The sequence below is a fragment of the Anoplopoma fimbria genome, chromosome 17, assembly GCF_027596085.1.
Source record: "Anoplopoma fimbria isolate UVic2021 breed Golden Eagle Sablefish chromosome 17, Afim_UVic_2022, whole genome shotgun sequence".
In the NCBI taxonomy this organism is placed as follows: domain Eukaryota; kingdom Metazoa; phylum Chordata; class Actinopteri; order Perciformes; family Anoplopomatidae; genus Anoplopoma; species Anoplopoma fimbria.
Window position 1 is genome coordinate 10291968 of NC_072465.1, and position 7865 is coordinate 10299832.

Genomic DNA, 7865 nt, shown 5'->3' on the forward strand with positions numbered 1-7865 from the left:
CTATGATATTTAAATCAGGTGGTCTTGTGAGACGCACCAGTGATGTCTTTAAAGCTTTCTAAATTATATAGTGTCTGGTCAGTTTGGGAAACTCAGAATTGCATCCCTGCTTTAAGAAGATGATGTGGTTCTATCTCCTTCAGAACGGGAGTTTCGGCACACAATGGGCACACAATGGGGCGGTTTGCAGCCTAGTGTGAAGCGGTTAGGATGAGAGTCAGTACCTCCAAGTCTGAGGCCATGATTCACTGCTGGAAAATAGTGGATTGCACCTCTGGGTTGGAAGTGAGTCACTGACCTTAGCGAAGGAGTTCAAGTATCTGGTGGTCTTCAAGATTGAGGGTAAAATGGAGTGTGAGATTGTTGGCGGTTCGGCATCAGCAGTGCTGCGCGCAATGAACCGCACTGTTGTGGTGAAGAGGGAGCTGAGGCGGAGGGAGCTGAGGCGGAGGGCGTAGCTCGGGATATACCAGTCCATCTACCTTCAGACCCTTGAGGACACAAGCGGCCGACATGAGCTTCCTTCAGAGGGTGGCTGGGCTCAGCCTTAGAGATAGGGTGAGGAGCTCAGACATCCGAAGGGAGCTCGGAGGAGCTTATGGACTAAAACGGGCTAGCAGAGGTGGTTCGGGCATCTGATCAGGCATCTCATGGACGCCTCCCTTTAGAGGATTTCTAGGTACTTCCAACAGGTAAGAGGCCCCGGGGTAGACCCAGAACACGCTGGAGAGATTTGACATCTCTTCTGGCCTGGGAACGCCTTGGGATCCCTAGGGGGAGCTGGAAAGTGTTGCAGGAGGAGAGAGATGCCTGGAACACCCTCCTAAGCCTGCTGCCCCCAACCCGACCCCGGATAAGCGGAAGCAAATTATTGGATGGATGGATATTTATATCTATATACAGTGGGTACGGAAAGTATTCAGACCCTTTAAATTTTTCACTCTTTGTTTCATTGCAGCCATTTGCTAAAATCGAAAAGTTCATTTTTTCGCATTAATGTACACTCAGCAACCCATCTTGACAGAAAAAAACAGAAATGTAGAAATTTTTGCAAATTTATTAAAAAAGAAAAACTGAAATATCACATGGTCATAAGTATTCAGACCCTTTGCTCAGTATTGACTAGAAGCACCCTTTTGAGCTAGTACAGCCATAAGTCTTCTTGGGAATGATGCAACAAGTTTCTCACACCTGGATTTGGGGATCCTCTGCCATTCTTCCTTGCAGATCCTCTCCAGTTCTGTCAGGTTGGATGGTGAACGTTGGTGGACAGCCATTTTCAGGTCTCTCCAGAGATGCTCAATTGGGTTTAGGTCAGGGCTCTGGCTGGGCCAGTCAAGAATGGTCACAGACTTGTTTTCTGAAGCCACTCCTTTGTTATTTTAGCTGTGTGCTTCGGGTCATTGTCTTGTTGGAAGGTGAACCTTCGGCCCAGTCTGAGGTCCTGAGCACTCTGGAGGAGGTTTTCTTCCAGGATATCTCTGTACTTGGCCGCATTCATCTTTCCTTCAATTGCAACCAATCGTCCTGTCCCTGCAGCTGAAAAACACCCCCATAGCATGATGCTGCCACCACCATGTTTCACTGTTGGGATTGTATTGGGCAGGTGATGAGCAGTGCCTGGTTTTCTCCACACATACCGCTTAGAATTAACGCCAAAAAGTTCAATCTTGGTCTCATCAGACCAGAGAATCTTATTTCTCATAGTTTGGGAGTCCTCCATGTGTTTTTTGGCAAACTCTATGCGGGCTTTCATATGTCTTGCACTGAGGAGAGGCTTCCGTCGGGCCACTCTGCCATAAAGCCCCGACTGGTGGAGGGCTGCAGTGATAGTTGACTTTGTGGAACTTTCTCCCATCTCCCTACTGCATCTCTGGAGCTCAGCCACAGTGATCTTTGGGTTCTTCTTTACCTCTCTCACCAAGGCTCTTCTCCCACGATTGCTCAGTTTGGCTGGACGGCCAGGTCTAGGAAGAGTTCTGGTCATCCCATACTTCTTCCATTTAAGGATTATGGAGGCCACTGTGCTCTTAGGAACCATGAGTGCTGCAGAAATTATTTTGTAACCTTGGCCAGATCTGTGCCTTGCCACAATTCTGTCTCTGAGCTCCTTGGGCAGTTCCTTCGACCTCATGATTCTCATTTGTTCTGACATGCACTGTGAGCTGTAAGGTTTTATATAGACAGGTGTGTGCCTTTCCTAATCAAGTCCAATCAGTTTAATTAAACACAGCTGGACTCCAATGAAGGAGTAGAACCATCTCAAGGAGGATCAGAAGAAATGGACAGCATGTGAGTTAAATATGAGTGTCACAGCAAAGGGTCTGAATACTTATGACCATGTGATATTTCAGTTTTTCTTTTTTAATAAATTTGCAAAAATTTCTACATTTCTGTTTTTTTCTGTCAAGATGGGTTGCTGAGTGTACATTAATGCGAAAAAAAATGAACTTTTTCGATTTTAGCAAATGGCTGCAATGAAACAAAGAGTGAAAAATTTAAAGGGGTCTGAATACTTTCCGTACCCACTGTATATTGTATTGTGTCCTGGACAGCACTGCAGGATGCATTTAAGGACTTTTCTACACGTATACAGATATTTCTTTGAACTGATATGTTCCTTTAGTTTTTTAAATAAAATTCTGTCCACACCACCTCTGTTTTACAAAATATCTCTGTCCACAATAGAACGCAATAACAACTCCAAACGCTAGCTGAGCCAGTAGGTGACAATAAACGGCTACATCAACCACACCTCAAATACCAGAGAGGAAGATTCTGAGCATGCTCAGTGAGCTTATTTACTGTTGGCGGTGTTAATAAATAGTAAACAATAGTTGAGCAATAGTTTATTATTTATTTATTCATACATACTTGATAATTAATGATTTGGCGAAAAATTAATTTGACTCATATCCCTTAGTGGCATGGGTAAGTCTGAACACAAATTCATATTTTGTTATCATAAACATTTGAAACACCACTTCGTCCTACCATCAGACACAGTTAAAGATACTTTTTGCAGAGGTTAAATACTGCAAACTCCTACACATTACATGAACTGCAATATGTATAGTATGTGCGTAGTGTTCAAGACTGTCGAATACTTCACCACCGCTTCACTTCATGCTTAGCTTCCTTCTGCCTGGTTTTTGATCCAGGATTTTTTAGGGGTGTGCATTGATATGTATGTATATCTTGATAGCTTCAGGGCTCTGCGGATTTGAGCATGTCGTCCGCAGCAGAAGGCTTCCCTGGCCACAGCTCATTGTCTGCAGTTCACTTTTGCTGCTGGAGGCTGGATTTACTAATGTTACCACCAAACTCCAAAGGGGCACCTGTTCCAAACAGCCACGCGCAACAAATTTATTTGCCCCTAATTTCATGTCAGCGAAGCTCACTTATGTAGGCCTAACCATGTATTTAATTATACGGGTGTATCATTTTCATTAGGGCATACAGAACACATTTACATATAGGCCCCTAATCTGAATTAAATAAGCAATCATAGAGCTCATAATATTTGTTCCTAATGAATTTACTTTCGCACATATTTCCCGACCATTCTCACGTTCTACGAAAATTGAATGCTTCTCCAGTTGGATCAACAAATTCTCACTTTGGGTGTCAGCAAGGATTTAGCCAGGGAAGAAAATATACCCCTTTTTACTTTTACTTCAGCAACACACCAAATATTCACAGAAGGATCAATACAATACATCTTATCTGATCTCAGCCTGTGCAATAATGTGCCCATAAAACTGCTGTTGATGTCTCTTTTGTAATAGAGCAATATGAATTCACACAGCGCTGCAGCGCCGGCACTGATGGGCAGAGTGTTACCTGTAGTTCCTCTGCATTGGGTGGCTCTGTAATCCTGCCTATATTGGCAGCTGAAAAGGGATTCTTCTATAAATAGCTCGATATGTTAATTCCCCATGTTCCGTGATAGGGACGGTCTACCTCTGAAGTGAGGAGAGGCGTGATCAATCCGCTAGGTTGGAAGTCTGGAGAGAACTTAAAAAAAAAAAAACATATATTATACTTCTGTCTGTAGCACCTCACAATGAAATAACCTGACATTGGCCTGTGGTATATTTTTAGCTCATGTTTATTCCATATATTATATCTGAAGGATACTGCATATAGTCATAGCTGTAATCTTAAGACATGTGTTTATGGGCACATCTTTCTATAATTACCAAGATTGGAGGACAAAACTGACAACTTATATATAGTAAGGAACTATTTATCTATAAGGACAATGTTTCAATATAACTTCCTGTTAAAATGAAATTAAACTTAACTAAACAGAGCTTGTATATTTGAGGCTGTGCAACGTATCCTAATACAACAGGAGGTTGTATGCGTTATTCTTCATTTTTCATCGTTTTCATGTGAAAGCCAGCAACACGTGTCAATTTCATCTTCCTAGTAGGGTCAAGGAAAAGATCTTAAAATATTTAGGTTCGATTATTGTAAAACATTTGGTGAGGTTAAGTAAAAGAGTGTGAAATAGATTTACTTAGATGTGTTCTTACTGAGTGTGGGATCATTACATCATATGGGGCAGAAAGCAATAAATGGAAAAGTCTGAGAAAGTCTGATCTACATAGCAGCAGCCCTATCAAACATACCATTCTTCAGCACGAGCAGTAGAACAAATTTAAAGACAAAATAAAAAAGGCAAAACAGACACTTTGGGTTGTCATGGATTTATTCAATGTCAGTATGGATGCATAGAAGTAGCTTCCAATGTCAGTACAAACACCCCCTTAGATAAAAGTACAGAACAGCTTTTGAAGACTTGGCACACGGCGTTCAATCAACTGAAAAACTCTGGCTGACATGGAAAGGAGCTGATGAGCTGGAATCTGGGATTGCATCGGGTATTAAGGGCAGGCCGCATACAATAACTGATGTATTCTGAGTCCTAATTAAAAAGGTAGACACTTTCAGCCGCATTCAAAAGCAGCGTGCAAGATCAAAGGCTTTAGCTAATTAGCACTGACACCTAATGTGGGCCCCCCCCCAACAGTTTCATTATGAACGTGTCCAAACAGCGTCCTGGATGAGCAGCCGAACACAGCTTTCATGCTCTTCAAAGATGGGCCTTTAATCCTTTGAGTGATACTCCTACTGTTAAAGTTTTGCAAATTATTTCAACAGCAAGCCAGAGCAGTGGAAGATAATATGTTTGAGAAACATTGGACAATCAATACAGCGGCACCTGCCAGCTGCAAAACTCATCTAACGCAATGTAAGACAGACACCACAGAGGATTCCATTATTAAAACATTCACACAACATTAAATTCTCTTATAATTCGGTAAACAGCTTTGCCTCGTCTAACTCTTCTCCCTGAGCTTTACCGACACTGTCGGTAAAATGTGTGCAACCAAACCGTTCTCATTCCAGACTCAACAAACACGGCAGCTCGGTCGGTGGCCCTCGGCGTCTGATGCACGCACCAAGGCATTTTTTGCTGTCTGTATACGCACTAAGCTTTTAAATACAATGTAAACCAATTCCTTGTCATTATTAGACAGTCAGAGCAACTGACGTAGTATAAAGAACGAGAAAGTCCACAAATGGAGGGTGGGAGCTGAGGTTTAAATGGTCAAACAAACACAGGACTTTCAGCTAAGAAACCGCTGTCCATGTCCCGTGTAAAGCAAAGTCAACGGTGACTTTTTTTTTTTACAGTAGTTTACAAGCATACTTATATTAAGTAATAAACATACTCATTTTAATCAAATGCCATTCATCGGTTCCTAAACCTAACCAAGTAAACCAAAAACTAAGTGAACCTACTTTTGAAGTTTATTTTGGAAAGACGCAATGCATGTAATGGGTGGAACTGATGTCTAATAATTAGGATAGAGGGGAACCTAGAGCGTCATAGTTTGACTCGTAGGACCACTGACCACGGGTCTGTATTTGTCGAGTTGGGATTAAGTATTTGTTGGCGTTACCTTCCATCCTTCTACAATGAATTGACATCTAAGCTATGTTAGACAAGATTAGGAGGTGGTGTCTTTGATTGGGACTTCATCACAGAGAGTGTGTCTTTATAAGAAGTTTTCTTCAAGTTGTCAGATAAGGACATAACTTCACTAAAAAGGTGAGGAATCAGAACTAACTGAAGCTGAATCCAAACAACAACAGGAGTTCCAGTTAAACGCTTCTGAACATCAGTGTTATTACAAGTTTTGTAGTTTTTGCCATCATTCCAATCAGTCAAGATTCATCACTTTGGCCCCAAAACTTAGTTGTAAGATTTTTTTTTTAGCCTGACAATCAGACTCTGTAAACATTCACTTCATTCACTCAAGAGTGACGTTTCACCAACGTCATTTTTAGTCAAAGAAAAAGCTGCTTGGAGCAGTTAAAGTTTTAACAAAGATCAAAGAAATATGAAGATTTAACGGAACAGTGTGTAGCATCTAGGGGCATTTATTTGCAGAAATGGGTTAATAAGTATGTAGTAAGTAGTTAGGGCTTTTCACATTTTTACATTTTATGTCGGCCACCATACTCCCTTGGCACACAGGAGAAGTGTCAGTTGGTTGCAATCTGCAACCTGACCGCTAGATGCCGCCAGATCCTACACACTGGCCCTTTAAGAGATATTTCTGTAAGTTGACTTGCAACAATCGTGTTTGTTGTCATTATCCTGCTATGTTTCATGGAGGTGTCTGTAGGTAGCTAGCAATAACCACAAGGTTGGTGGAAAAAATGTGATCTCCATTCTAACTGCTCCTCCGGGATGGGTTAAATGCAGAGAAAGAATTTCCCCTTACTAATAAAGGATTGATTATTATTATTATTATAAGCATAACAATGACCAAAACCAAATAAATAACACCCAGGACCAGAATACTAATTTAAGTACCAGTAATTTGAGATTTAAATCAAAGGCCACATGAGTCCACATAAAACTAAATAGGTGTAGTGTTGCATTAATCATATTGATCCAACAGATCTATTTTGCCTCCTTTCACACAACTTACTGCGTGCGAAAACATCATTAGGAGAGCTCTGTTTGTCTGACTTCAGCAAAGCAATGCGAAGTAAAACTCCACTGTACAGGCTGGCTCATTATCTACTGAACACGTTCCAGTGTTTGGCTTTGATCTGGAAACTGGAGTGCTCGGAGTCACATGTTTCAGCTTTCAAATTTGTTCACGCTTAAGAGACGAAATTCTTTAGTACCTTTTGGAAAAATCACAACAGGCTCCATGTGAACATGAACTGCAGAGGTTGAGTGGATTAAAGTACAAAAACTTATCATTAGCTGAACTGATTAAGGAAACACTATTAACTATTATGATTAGAATATCATCTCGATGAAAAACACCAATTTACACTTGAAGTAATAAAACTAAATGCCAATGAGGAATGAAGAACATAATCTTCTGTAAGAAGGTTAAATATCACGATCAGATTAGTTTTCATGTGCAATCATCTTGTGTTTCACCTCTAAGATTGATTAACTAAGAAAATGAGGATAATTAACCAGCTTTCCCATGTATCTGTGAGAAAATCAAACCTCTTTACAATTTCATGGACTAGTAATGTATCACATCTTTCACAAATGACAATATTACATTTCCTGAGATGACAGAATACTTCTCTAAAACGCTGCCCGAACATACATTAAACATAAAACCCATCTTTCTCCAACTGATGAAAATTTAAACAAGTCTTTTTGTGGCGTACGAGAATTTATGAACTTGGCTGTAATCAGGCCATGGCTATTGTTTCAGTAGGATTTTTGTCTTTAAAGGATTATTCCCTTTCCCAACGTATACATTAAAAATGTAAAATATTACCAAAGCTAACGTTTGTTAGTGTAAATGTGC